Source organism: Phoca vitulina, unplaced genomic scaffold (assembly GCF_004348235.1).
Source record: "Phoca vitulina isolate PV1807 unplaced genomic scaffold, GSC_HSeal_1.0 scaffold13, whole genome shotgun sequence".
Classification (NCBI taxonomy): domain Eukaryota; kingdom Metazoa; phylum Chordata; class Mammalia; order Carnivora; family Phocidae; genus Phoca; species Phoca vitulina.
This window is the reverse complement of record NW_022589716.1, coordinates 40413916-40428227: the sequence shown is the minus strand read 5'-3', so window position 1 is coordinate 40428227 and position 14312 is coordinate 40413916. Positions and strand designations below refer to the sequence as shown.

The following is a 14312-nucleotide window of genomic DNA, read 5'->3' as shown; positions in this document are numbered from 1 at the left end:
ACCTCTGCCTGCCCAGTACCCCCTACCCCCCAACATATCCTGGAAAGACAGGCCAGATGCCCTAGGTATGTCTGCTGCAGGAAGGGAAGGTACAGGGGGCAGGGCAGGGGACGAATGTCTGTGGCCAGATGACTTTGGGCAAGGCACTTACATCCTTTCTTGAGGCCTTAGTTTGCTCACCTGTAAGATGGGAGAATTGGATAGGAGTCCTTGAAGGTCCTTCTGGTTCTGGCATTTGATAAATCAAAACCACACAGCAACAGATTCCTTCAGGCCTTTATTGGGGCACCTACCATGTGCTGGGAGCTGGGGCTCTGGAGACATAGCTGATGTGGTCACAGCTCAGTGAGGGAGACAGATACGTAGACCATCACAATACAGTGTGGTCAGAGCCAGGCCAGACACACGAATTGATTCTCTTGGTGGAATCAGGAAGGACTACCTGAGAAAGCAGAGTTTGAGCTGGACTTTGAAGGATGAATAGGAGTTCATGGGCCAAACATAATGAAAAACTTTCAGAGTATGCTGGTCAACATTTGGGCTGCCTCAGAAGTTAGGGAGTATCCTATCATTGGGCTGTGGATGCAGAGGCTGAAGTACAACAGGACCTGAAATGCTGAGGAGACAGGAGCTTAGCCAGGTGTCAGTTCTAGTCTTAGATTCTGGGAACCAAAATCCATGAGCTCCCAAGAGTTTGGTGTTTGCTGGTGAAGGTCCAGCCCACCCCAAACAGGGACCAGTGAGCAGGCAGGACTCCGGACTTCCAAGCAGACTAGTGTTGGGACTCCCAACTGGCCCACACCATGCTGGCCTTCACAAGGAGGAAGCCATGGGCTTATAGTCCTCAGGCTTAGGTCACGGGTTTGACTGACCCCCTCCTGGTTTGAGAGACCATGTCCTGGTCGCCACACACAAATTCCTCAGTGTCATTCAGGTGCTCACGGAAGTCATTCTAGTGGTAGGATCAAACAACTCACTGTTTTGCAGTGGCCTTTGCAAACTGTGAAGTGTGCTGGACACAGAAAGGATTAGTACTGTGGACATGGTGGCTCATAACCGACCCCTTGTGGGGCTCTTTGTTTTGTAATGGGGAAAAGCAGTTTGCCACCCCCCCTCCCCCCCCCCCCGATGTCACAGAAATGACGGTGGGATTCCTGGCACAGGCAATGTTTGCTCCCACCACATGTGAGCTGCAATGGCTTTTTCACACTCTCGTGTCCACCCTCACCCTGGCCATCTCAGAATGCTTTTCTGTGACCCTGTGTTGGGGGACAGGGGCTGCCTCTAGGCCCTGGGGAAGGGATGGGGAAGCCTGGCTTGAGTCCTCCTGCAGTGGGGTCTAACTTAGAAGTCTGCCTGGAGGGGGACCAGTGGAGTCCCCCATCTGTACCTCCAAGAAGGGGCCAACATGGCAGCTCCCTGTCCCGGGCTTTGGGGGGCAGGGGCAAGAGCCTCTCTGAGCTGTGTTCTGGGCTGCTCTGTCGGAACCGCAGCCAGGAGTCTTCCCTGCCTGGCACCGTGGAGCCCAGGGCCACCCAGCACTCAGCATCCTTAGCTTCTCAGCAGCCTCCCTGCATCTCACTCTGCCTGGCCCAGGAGCAGAAGGGGACCCCTTGGTGGGTTTAAGGGACTAAGGAGAAGGGGTAGCAGCATGGCCCGCCTGACGGAGGCCCTGCCACTGGCGCTCACTCCCAGCTCTCCGCCTCCCGCGGCCCCTCTGCCCGGCCAGGTTCTGATTTTGGTGCAGTGCAGACTTTCAGCTTAACGAGACAAATTGATATTCTGTGCCAGCCCAGGGATGGAGAGGCAGCTCGGGACGCTCAGGCTCAGGCGGGCAGCTCAGAACTGGGCAGGGGGTGGGGACAGGGGAAGGAGGCAGCTCCCATCTGGAGCTGCCTTCTGGGGCCACCCCCAACCCTGACCCTCCCCCAACATGTGCCCTCCCCACGCTGACAGGTACCCTGAGACAGCGGTCCTGAAGGTCCTTCCACCTTCTTCGGTGCGCTCCTCCCAAGCATGGCACCCCTCCTGGAGGGGCAGGGCAGTGGAGAGGGAGGCTTCAGACTCGAAGAGAAGCCCCTTCACCTACTGTGACCTCCTAACCTTGCTCCTAGGTCTGTCCTCCCACCAGTCTGGATTTAAAGGGGCAGCAGGTCTGGACTTAAACGGGTAGCAGACAAGGCAGGAAGAAGTGGGCAATTGGCTGGGAAGATTGCATTCCCGCAGACTCTCCCCCGGGGGTCCCTGGAATCTCTGGACATGGTCAGTGCCCCCCAACATGATCAGCCCCCCAATTCCTCACAGATGTCCCTGTAGATGATGTGGATACAGGAGACATATGCAGACACCCCTGCCAGTGGGCATCTGTGAGCATTTATCTGCCTCTTGAGGGGGTCTTCTGTGAGAACGACAGCCGCCAGGCAGGTGGGGGTACCCTGGGGTGGGGCTGCTGGGCTGCAGGGGTAGTGTTCAGATGGCAGTAGGAAGCTCTGTGCGGGCTCTGCTCTGTTGGACCAGCAACCACAGATGTGTTTAGCCTGTGTTGAGTCCATCGCTCCCCCTATGTGACCTTTGCCCCCCCAGGTCTGCGGGTGTCCTGACCAAAAAGAGGAGGAAACCAGAGCCCCCTGCACAGCTGAAAGACTCCCCCAGAACGTAGGGGATGACTTGGGGACATTTGAGCAAAGTCTTCCCCTCTCCCTATTACTCTCCCACCACCACCACCAGTAGCAGGACGCCCTCCGATCCGGCTCAGCCCCAACTCTACCCTCACCATGCCCTTGACATTCCCTCCTACTTTGGGGGAGCGGGCATATTCCTGGGACTCTGCCAGCTTCAGTTCCTCATGATCCCACGGGAGGAATTAAAACCGCAAACAACACCGTGGTGGTTCGGTCCACACACCCCCGCCCCCACTCTCCTCCCCCAGTCCCCCCACCAGAACAAGCCCTCCCCGAGTCCCGAGTCCCTCCCTCGTCCTCCGTCCTCCGCCCCCTCCCCCAGCCCCCGGCAGCACAGCGGCTGGGGCGGCCTCTGCCTCCCCCGAGATTGCATTTTGCCAACGAGATGCTCTCCTAGAAGCCGGCGCCGGCGCCTCCGCCCCCCCCCCCCCCCCCCCCACCTGCTCGGGCAGGATGGTACAGTCTGCAGAGGGACCCGGGCACGCTGGCTGGGCTCAGCGGCGGCACCAGCTGCCGCACCGCGATTACGGGGCTGCCCGCCTGGAAACCGTGCCTGATTTGTGGTGATTTTCGTAGCCAAGTAAGTACCGGCATCCCCCAGCATGAGAAAATAAAAAATAAAAAGCGCCCCACTCCGCTCTCCCCTTCCTCCCTCACCCATTTTATTTTGTTTCATTTCATTTGATTTTTTTCAGTGCTGATGGTGGTGGCGGCAGCGTGGAAGGTGGTGGGGCGGGGAGGGGGGGAAGCCGGGGTTGTTTATCTGGCAGCAGCTGAGGCTGCATTGGGAGCCGCCGCCGAGGGAGACACTGGTGCGAGGGTCCGTGTGCTGGGGGGTAGGACTGGGGTGCTGGGGACTTGAACAGGGGGGCCTTGGACAGGCGGATGCCCAAGGTCTCAGGTAGATGCCGGCAGCCTCTGCTCAGCAAATGCCCCTGGCTGGATGTTATGCAAGGACCAGCAAGCCGGTAGCAGGGGGCAAGGTTCTCTCCCCTCTGAGCTTCGTCCCAGGGAGACGCAGAGGACTAGAGGGTGCCTCCTGCCCGGCCCCCACTGGGTTCCAGGAAAGAGGCATAGGGAGGCTCCCACAGAGGGTCCCCGTGGCAGGTGGGCGGCTGTGTGCCAGGACCACCAGGTCAGGCCAGCCAAGCCAAGGCATGTGGTGGCAGGGATGAGTCCCCAGGTCCCCAAGATGGCCAGAAGGGGGGCAGGAGTGGGATGGCCAGGCCATTTTGCAGCAGTCATGCTGGGTGGTGGAGTTGGCACTTTCAGCCCGAAAGCCCAGTTCCTCGGCCAGTTGGGGTGGCCTCTGGCTGAGAGCTAGGTACCTGGGGCTCCTCCCTGCCCCCTGCAGGGTCAGGATTGGGAAACCCATCAGCGGGTCTCTGCACTCCCCCTGGGTGGGCCGCTGCGGGCAGCCACCCTTTCTAGTCAAGTGGCCATTCCATGGCTGTCCTCTGTTCACCTAGGTTGTATGGGGAGGGGTCTCTGTGGCTGGCCTGCCCCAGTCAGGAAAGTGCCCCCAGGGGTCTTGCCCCCCCCCCCACACACACAGAGGCCCCAGCCAGGCTCGACCTTCAGAAGGGTAAGCTAGTAGGCAAGTTCAGCCAGCAGAGGGTCTTGGTGTGACGCTGAGTGCCCCTCGCCCAGCACAGAGTGGGCTCCCCTCCTTGCCTGCATTGCTCTCCAGATCGCTGGGAGGAGGCAGAGCTGACGTTTGGGGCATTTCCAGGAGCTGCAGGCGCCATCCGGAGAAATTCTCCTTTGACGTGTGCAGTAGGAGGGGGCTTGGAGCGCCAGCCCTGGGGGCCTCCGCCTATTAACTTCATTGAAGGGGCAGTTGCAGGAAAGGGCTACCACAGCTCTGGGGGAGCCCTGTATGGGGAGTCCAGGAGAGATGCAAATGGCCCATGTTATTTAGCTACCTTTGTACCCCCAGTCCCATTCTCATCAGGGCATATACACAGCCACAGATCTGCACAGATGCACATACACAAATATAGTACACATAGTAGTGTATTGTATATGTTCAAATCATATACACATAGAGTTCCTGTGCCCATAGACACACCTCAGCACATGTGAATACAACTCATATCCCTGAATACCACCTGCTTACCTGCAAACTACAGCAGGCACATGAATGCATCATGCACACACACACATACCTGTGAACGCGGCATACCCACACATGCCTGTAGCTCTAACATAGGAATGCAGTAGGCTGCAGAGGGGCTAACTGGCCTGCACATGGTGCCCGGCAGCAGCCACGAATGTGGCATGTGGCCATGTGCGGGCTGGCCCCCGTGTGAAAAAGATAAGCACACATATGTGGCGTCCCGAATGCCATCTGCATGCCTGTCCATGCGTGAGCAGGCCCCGGGCATGCTGGAATGTGCCCACAGGTGAATGAACATAGGCTGCATATGTATGAAGACGGCCCAGGCGCACAGATGCAGCTCTTCTGCGGCTGCTGACTGCACACACCCACCCCTCAGCTTCCAGGCATCTTCCATGGGAGTGAAGGTGCCTCTGTGGGCACTGGGGAGAGGCTTGCCCCTCAGGGGACTACCTATGAGGACAGAGGGACACTGGCCAGTCAAGGGCCAGCCCAGATTCCTAGGGAGCTGTGATTGGGCTCAGCAAAGGCCACCTTGGGTCCTTGGTGTGCGGCAGAGAAGGTTGCCTGGAGTTGGAAAGGTGACAGAGGAGGGGGCAGGAGTAGCTGTTGCCCATGGCCCAGACTACCGGGAGTCTGGCCCCACCACCCCCGTTCTCTGGCCCGAGGAGACCAGCACACTGGTGTAGTCTTTGAGAGCTGAGGCCCAGGACACAGCCAACAGCCCCCAGAGTCCTCTCCAGACCAGAGATCAGAAAAGCTGCCTGTGGCTTATGCTGTAGGGAGACTGAAATGCTGGGGCCCCTCCCTCTCTTCTCCCAATGGGCCCCCTCCCCTTCTCCCCCCCACCTAACACAGGTATGGGTCAGGAGACTTGGGTAAATAATAGCAAGCCAGCTAGCACTCACCGAGCTAATCGTTCTGCATCCATCACTCAGCGGGGCCTCCCATAGCCATGTTATTCCCATGCCACAGATGAGGAGGCTGTGCAGAGAAGTGGAGACACACAGCTGGAACATGGCAAAGACAGGGTGGAAGCCAGGCCATCAGCTTCCCTGCTTGCCCTCTTAGACCCTCCCCGCCCTTCCTCCATGAGGTCAGCTCTAGTTTGGGGCGCCAACATCATGGGAAGCAACAGTCCAAGAACCTGGGATTTGGGGGTGAGGCTCCAAGAGAGGGTCCAGAGAGTCTCTTGAGGGTAAGAGGAGAGACCTCCCCAGGCATGTGTGGCCCTGTCCTACACAGCTGTGCCACCCTCTTACCTGGTGGACCTGAAGGCACCTAGAAAGCCAAAGCAGATGTGTGCCTTCTAAAAAGTTGTCTAGCCTGGACCCATTCGTAACAGGGAAACTGAGGCCCAGCCAGGGGCAGGGATTTGTCCAAGGTCACACTGTGCTTGCTGGAGAGTAGGGTACCTTACCAACTCGCTCAGGTCCCAGGCATGAAGCAGTAGGGGCCTGTTTGACCCCAGGTTTTCCCCAGATGTTTGATTCCAAATTAAAATGATGAGCGCACCAGGTTCAGCCTCTACTTCTGACCAGCTCTATGACCTTGGGCAAGTAGCTCTGTCCCTCTGCACCTCAATCTCCTCCTCTGTGCCCAGGATATGCCTGTTCCTGCCCTGCCTTACCCCACAGCTGTCCAAGAGCCTAGACCACTATAGAGGGCTGTGCACAGAGGTGTGATTGGCATCAGGGCCTGGAGCCAGAGCAGGGGAGCACCTTGCTTCTGCAGTTGACCAAGGTCAGGAGGAGAAGCAAGGAAGGGAAATCTCTAGGCTGGTGGGGCTCAAGCATTAGTGGACCTAAAGAATCACCTGGTGGAGGGCAAATTTCTGGGTCCCCCCACCCAATGATTCAAGAGGTCCCGAAAGCTGCATTTTCACAGGTGTCCCAGGGTTCTCATCTCTATAGTTTTGTACCCGGGGGAGCCGAGGCCATTGAGAGTAGGTTTGGGGGAGCTCAGAGGCTCTCAGAGCTGGGGGTAACCTGGGCACCATGCTGTTCACCAGCTCCTGTCACATCTGGGGAAACTAAGGTCCCCTGGCAATTTGGTGGCAAAGTCAGACTGATGCTCAAGTCTCCAGCCCTCCAGTCCCCATCCCACCGTGGGGCTCTGGCTGCATCCTGCAGAGCTAAATCTTCTGGGGGCCGGTCAACCTTCACACGGCAAACAAGGCTATCTTTCTCAGCAGTGTGGCTGGGAGGGGTGCTCCTAAGAGACTCACCAAGCCTTGGGGTTGAGTCGTGGCGATGGCTCTCCCCAGCTCTGTGACAGTGAGGGAAATAGCTCATCTTCTGTAACCTCGATCTTCCCCTCTCTAGAAGGGGAACAGATTTAAAGCAGGGCTGTGGGGAAGATTCTAAGTAATGTGGGTGAAGCAGCTGAAGGTTGAGGATGTGGGGGGGCCTGAGGTGCATGGCATGGTTCCTCTCAACCCCTCTTAGCTCCCAGGGGGCTGCAGCAGAGCAGTCTGGGGTGCAAGTGCCGGACGCCACATGCATACACACTTTGTGGGGGGTGGACAGGCTCCCTCCCCAGCCCCTGCTGGAACACACAGAGCAGTGTGGGAGGCACGGGTGGGTCTCCTGCCTGGAATCTGGGCCCCCTGGACCACCCTGCCCTCTCCAAGGCCAGAACACTGAACATGCAGCAATCCCTTTCTCCCTTCCAGCAGGAGCCTCAAACAAGAAACTATTTAGGGAGAATGTGCCCCTGGACCGAGACAGTCAGTGGTGGTAGGAGACGGGGAAGAGGGCAAGGCCCTGGAATTCGAGGCAGTAAGTAGGGTGGGACTCAGTTCCCGCGTCTGCGGAGTGGTTGGTAAGGGTACCCACCTCTCAGGCCGTTGCACGGGGCAGGTGAGGAAAGTCATGGACATAGAGGGCTGGGCTCAGGGTGTGGCCCGCCGGGGCAGCTCCATGCATGGACGTAGTGGAGCTCGAGAATCAGTCTGGATTGAGAATCAGAAGGTGTGAGTTTGAAACCTACCTCGGCTGTTTAAGAGTTTGACCCTTGAGTCAGTCACTTTGTGTCTTCCAGCCCTGGTTTTTGATCTATAGAATGGGAGTAGGTACCCACTTCAGTGGGCTGCTGTAGAATGACAATACAAAATAGTTGGCACTTGCAGCAACCCCTGAGAACCTACTGGACGTCAGGGGATGTCCTGAGGGTTTCACCCTGGTCTGCAGTAGGGAGCTCTGCCATGGACGGAGGGGGTGTTTTCAAGGCCTGAGGCGCATCCTATGCAATCCAGGAAAGCCCTACAGGGTCAGAGGAGTGGAGGGCAAGATGGCCCAGCCTGCTGGAGGCTGCAGTCCTCGAGGCTCCAGAGGTCCCCCAGTCCGGGGGAGGAGGCCTGGGTCCAAGGGTCAGGAGAGCGGGGTTCCAGGACCAGGTCAGTCAGGGACAGGTGACCTTGGGCAAGTCATGTCAGCCCTCTAGCCTCATGCTTTCCCCTGGAAAGAGGGGGCAGTGATCCTGCCTGCCTCGTGTCCTCAGTGAGGGCAGATTCTCCTGCCAGCTGGTCCTTAGGGTGAAGGGTCTGAGACACTGCAAGGCTGAGGTATGAACTGCAGTTGCACTTTGTTTCCTGTGGCCGCCCAAGCGAACGGCCACAACCCGGGTGGCTTGAAACTACAGAAATGTAGTCTCTCACAGTTCTGGAGGCTGGACATCTGACCTCAAGGTGTCAGCAGGGCCGGTTCCTTCTGAAGGCCCCGAGGCAGACTGCACACCATTTCTCATCCCCAGCTTCTGGTGCTTGCCAGCGATCCCTGGCATTCGATGGCTCATGGCTGCATCTCTGCAGTCTCTGTCTTCATCTTCATCCTCACATCACCTTCTCTGTGTGTCCCTGTTCTCTCTTCTGTTTATAAGGACACCAGTCACTGGACATAAGGCCCATCCCTCCAGGATGATTTTGTCTCGAGATCTTTAAATACATCTGCAAAGACCCATTTCCAAATAGAGCCACATTCTAAATTTGCAGATGGACATGAATTTGGGGAAGGACACTTCAGCCCACTACAATCACTAATATTCTACTAGTTTACTGCTGGGAAGTCCTTTGTACAATGTCTCATTTCTTCCTCACAAACACCCATTCTACAGATAAAGAAACCAAGGCCTAGGGAGGTTAAGAACATGCTAGAGTCACATAGCAAGTGAAGGGCGCAGCTGGGATTTGAACCCAGGTCTTGGGTGCTCTTTCTCCTTTCCATCTTTTTAGAACTGGCTGGGGACTGTCCATAGCCAGAAACCCAGGGGGTAGGCATTCCAGCCATTCCTGTGTGGACCCACAGCTCTTGAGCTCCAGAAAGGAGAGCTGGAGGTGGGCAGCGGAGCTTGGAGGTATGAGGGGGCTGTGCTAGGCCCAGGAGACCTGCACAGTGTAGGGTTGAGAGCCCACAGTGCCTTCTTATCTCTGCCACTCATATTCTGTGGACCTTGTGGTTCTCATCTGGAGAATGGGGACAGCAACACCAACCTGGTGGGGTAATCGCCAAGTTCTAAAATGCTAATCATATTACTAATAGCTAAAATGTATCCTCAAGCACTTTACAAATATTTGTTCATTTCAGGTGTGGGAGGGTAGTTATTCCCAGCCTCATCCAAGTGGCTCCACCGTTAGCTGTATGTGGTCGGACTAGTGACTTAACCTCAGTTTACTTCTCCATAAAAGTACCCACCTTCCCAGATGTTTTGAGAGGCAAGTGGGATTCCACTGAAGTGCCCAGCCTGGGTTTATGGGCCCGTTGAAGGCTCAGAGGATGTTTCTTCATCTGTAAAATGGGAATAACAATAGTGGTATTATCATCATACTGTCATTTGTTGTGTAAGGCTTGAATAAAGTAATGCAAAGGGAGCACTTTGGCTCAGGGCCTGTCCAGAGATGGGTATTAAAACGGCCTCCTCCCGTGCCATTTGGAAAGACTTGAATTTAAATCCTAATGCCCGTGTTTACTGCTGTGACCTTGAGCCAGTAGCTTTGCCCTGCTGAGCTTGGCGCCCTGACATGTAGAGTGGAGTTGAAGCGACCTGCCTAACAAGATGGTGTGTAATGTGATGGATAGAAAACTGCCCCAAATGCAGCCCCGGTCATGCCAGACGTTCTGAAACACTGAGCTTCTGTCCTGCTTCTGGAAGAAGACCCCAGAGGGCTTCCTTAAAGATGGCCTCAGAGGAGGCAAGTCTGAGTCCCAGGGGAGATAGGCAGGTGGATTTAATTTTTGCATAGGCCCGGGGAAGTTGTGCTGTGGTGGAGTATGAGGTCAAAAGAGCCGGTGGGAAGAAGCCAGGCATGAATGACCCTGTTTTGGGTCCACGAGCCATATGGCTTCGAAGGTAGGAAGCAGGTCTCTCTGGGGCTCCCATGCCCACCCTGAGAGCAGTTTTCTATAAAGCAACGGTGTTCTCCACATTGGCTTAAGCTGCTCCACGGGACCACATCTGGCCACCCCAGGGACTGCTTTGGAGGGGGCATGGGGAATGTCATCCCAGAGGAGCTCATTCCAGCCTGACTCCCTCCAACCCCTGCCTCGTTGGGCTGGAGCGAGAGCTCAAGGTTGGCATGGGAAGCTGAGCCGTCACATTTTCCTGTCAAGGCTGTGGAGCGGTGGGGGATCCTTGAGAAACCATTTCAGGGTGTCCCCCAGTCTTGCTGAGGCCTCTGCACTGGGTGAAGACCAAAACCTCATCCAGAGCAAGGGGTGCTGGGCTTCCACTGCCTGAGTCTTCTCCGCGTTCTGACCTGTGCCCAAGGGCAGGGTGCATATCCCACGTGGGCCAACTTAGTGGCGATGTAGCAGGTGATTCAGGACCAAGTCTGGGCCGAGCCTGCGTAGCATCAAATCCAAGACCTGGGCGCTGAGCCTTGGTCCCCTCGGTTGTAAAATGGGGACAATAGTGCCCACCTTATAGGGTTGCTGTGAATACAGCTGAATTGTGTAGATTCCCGGATGCACATTTTGACATTCTCAAAGAGAGGCACCTGTTACAACTGCTGGTTTGTCACAGGAGAACCAGTCATGCCTTTTTGTTTCTAAAGTATGTATAAAGTAGCAAGGCATCTTACAATGGATGCACCTTAGATTCAGTGAAATATGGTAAGTAAGATAAAACCTATAAAGGACCAAGCTGGGGGTAACAAGCCAGTCTCCTGCCTGCCTCCCCAGCTCGGTCACTGTGGGGCCTTGGGCATTTCTGTGCACCACATGGGGGCCTGTGTTTCCTCTTCCTCCCAGGGCTATTGTGAGAAGTCAGCAAGCTTATGTGTGAATCATGTACCCAGCAGAGTGCCCATATACAGTAGGCGCTTAGTAATTGGCAGCTCAAAACAAGCACCAAAGACTGTAGTACAGGGAGGAGTTTAAATCACAGATACTGGGATTCTAATCCCTGCTCTACCATTTCCTTGCTGTGTGACCTAGTGCAAGTTTCTCAACTTCTCTGTGCTTTAGTCCCACGATTTATAAAATGGAATAACAAAAGTCTCCAATTCATAGGAGAATTAAGTAAAATTAAAGTGCTTAGGGCAATGCTTGGCAGAAGTGAAGGCAATTGTTTTTTGATGAACTTCTAATGAGTCTCTTCTAGTTCAGTAAATGGCAGCTGAAATAGACACCGGGCTCAATAAAATAATAACAATACAGATGCACTTGTTTTACAGATGGGGCAGCTGAGGCCAAGAGGCATGTGGGTATGCCCAAGGTCACACAGCTGGCTCTCCACAGTGTCCAGGCCGCAGCTCAGTATTGCGGTCTTTCCCCAGGACTCTGATTCTTATGGAGAAGGGGGGGGGGGGTTGAGGGGTCCTTCCCCGGGGAGGGCAGGTTTCTAGAAGAAGCTGCAGCCAGATACAGCATCCTCTGGGTTGGGGCTCTCTTCAGAAGTGGTTTCCTTTTCCTTTCACATTTCTGCTTGTTCACCATGGTACCGGGGAAGGGGCTGAGCTGGGCCAGGGCCAAGGTCAGCAGAGCCTGTCAGCCACCCTGCATGCCTACCAGCCAGCACCTCCTGGCCTTCTCAGTGGCTACTGCAGAGTTGACACAGCAGAACTCCCTCCTGGAGAGAGCAAAAGCCCTGGCTAGCCAACTGGTCTAGCCACCAGGCGGAGCCAGGGCCACAGAATGGATTGGAGTGGAGAAGGAGATACCCGGGTGCAGCCTAGCCTGACAAACAGCCCAAGTGACCTTGTACCCATCACCATCCCTCTCTGGGCACCAATTTCCATCTTTAAAACAAGGACTTCGGGACCAGATGTGCCCCCTAGGACTTTAAATGTCTAAGATTCAAAATTGCCCAGGCATTGCTGCTAGTCAAGGTCATGGGCAAGGGACTGGGCTGGAGGAAAGGAGCTCGTGGCTGTGTGTGCACACACCCGTGTGGATCTTCGGTGGAGGTCCTAGGAGCAAGCCTGAGACAGCAGCAGCCCCTGTTTAGCCTAGGGTAATTCTGCAGAGAAGGTGTAACAGCCACGCAGCCGGGGTACCAGTGCTGCAGGCTCATGAGGGAGACCCAGGCAGGGCACGACAATGTCCACGCTGATGTGCGCATTTGCAATGCAAAGATTGCTGACAACCGGTCTCTTCTAGCAACTATCTGAAGGCAGGAGATCAAGAGCTCTTTAGGCCACTTCTAAATTTATCAACTTACATGACTCACTTCAGATTAAAATGAAGCCTTTCTCCCCATCCCACCTCCAGCCAATTTCAAGTTTCCAAGCTCAGAGGATCTTGAAGAGGGAAGAGAATGTAAATCAATAAAACCAATATTGGCTGAGTAGCTGGTCTGTGCCAGGCCGTGTGCCGAGCTCCTGGCCAAGCCCGGAGATGAATCAGCTCCAGAGACGGCTGTCACTGGGGAGTCGGGGCAGCCCCAGGTGCGAGGTGGCAGCTGAGAGCTAATGCCCAGCTTGGGGACTGGACCATAAGTAACCTCTGTGTCCAAGACTTTGCCTCACCAACCACAGTCCTTGGATCTCACAGGGCCTCAGTTTCCTCATCTATAAAATGGGACCACTAGAGGAAGAAGTCTGGGGCCTCGGCCACCCCTGCGCTCATGCCCAGTGTGGCTGAGCATTTGGCTTCAGGGTTGTTTCAGAGTGTTCTCTGCCCTCTCAGGGGCCACAGTCTGCCCCGAAGGCCTCAAGAGAAGAGAATTCCAACAGCTTCCCCTGTCCTGGGACCTCCAAAAGCTTCTCCAGGGAATCTTTCTGAACCCCAGAGTCAAACCTCTACAATGGAACCGCAGCAGCTAAAAATGAATGCAAACACCAGTGTCGGAAAGTGGCCAACAAGCCTTCACACGGTGAGCTCCCCTGAGCCCCGCTGCAGCCTTGGAGGTAGCCTGGAATAATAATAGCTGCTGTTGTTAAGCAAGCACTTGCTGTGCTAGGTGCTTGGCAAGCGCGCCTTCCTTTACCTTTCCCAAGTGCCACTGGCCCCAATTAGAGAGGAGGAGACCCGGTCTCAGAGGAGTGCCGTGGTTTGGGCAGACTCTCAGAGCTGGGAGGAAGCCCAGCTCCTTATCATCCTGCTGTGCCCTTTGGATTCAAGGTTTCAGAAACTGAGGCCTGGAGCAGCATTGCCTGAGGTTGCGGAGAGCCCAGAATCCTGGGACTCCATCATGATATCGGCTGCCACCCCTCAAAGTTCACATATCCACCAACCCTCCAGGAGAAAGGGTGAGGCCTTGGGCCTGAGGGCCATTCATACCTGGCCCGTGTCCCCAACACAGCTGTGCACAGGAGTAAGTTCAGGAGACCCCTGAGGCTGACCCCTTGGCCACAGGAATCAGCCACATCCTTGCTCTTCATCCTCATTCCCTAAAAGACACCCCAGTACCCCTCGGAGGGTTGGAGTCACACCAGGTCCGCATTTTGAGGACAGAAGTCTTCAATGCCTTAAGCACCTCCTGGGCCCTACTGAGGGAACTGTCATTCAGATCCCAGCTCTGCCAAATTGTGTTTCTGTGGGTGAGTTACTGTTCCTTTCGGAGCCTCGGTGTTTTCATCTGTGTGGTGGGGGGACGTGGCGGTCGCCTTTGTGGAGATGATGCAAGATGGGAGTCAGGGGCCCTGCCCAGCCCCTGCTCATGCCTGGTGGCGGCTGTGAGGGCCACGCAGTTCTCATTGGCATTACAGAGGGGGACACAGCTCCCTCAGAGAGGGTCAGGGACTTGCCCCTGGTCACCTGGTGAGCACCTGTGCTGTGAGTTCGTGTCCGTGGAGGGACTTAATGCTGTATTCTTAGGGCTTCAGAGGGCAGCGAAAGGCACTGTCCAGAGGGGGTTCTCTCCGTCAAGGAGACAAAATCCCAAGATGCAGAATTGTGGGGTCTAAAATGGAGAAGACAGCACAGGGCAGTGGTTAAGAGCAGACTCTGGAGCCTGGAAGCTTGGGCTTGATTCCCAGCCGCAGTGCTTCCTAGCTGTGTGACCTTGAGCAAGTGATTTACCCTGTCTGTGCCTCAGTCACCTCACCTGCAAATGGGAGTAAAAGACAGTACCTA

At 55.7% G+C, this 14312-nt stretch overlaps 1 protein-coding gene across 9 annotated transcripts in view; it reads left to right on the top strand.

The window, feature by feature from the left end:
* ATP2B2 (ATPase plasma membrane Ca2+ transporting 2) overlaps window positions 1-14312 on the top strand; it is a 373717-nt gene that overhangs the window by 195329 nt on the left and 164076 nt on the right. For 7 of the 9 annotated variants that reach the window (XM_032411928.1, XM_032411925.1, XM_032411922.1 and 4 more), the window contains exon 1: window positions 3134-3261. The exons of the other annotated variants lie outside the window; for them this stretch is intronic. The gene's annotated coding sequence lies outside the window, so the exon portion shown is untranslated. Of the gene's footprint in view, window positions 1-3133; window positions 3262-14312 lie in introns of those variants that run through there. 9 annotated transcript variants of the gene reach the window in all.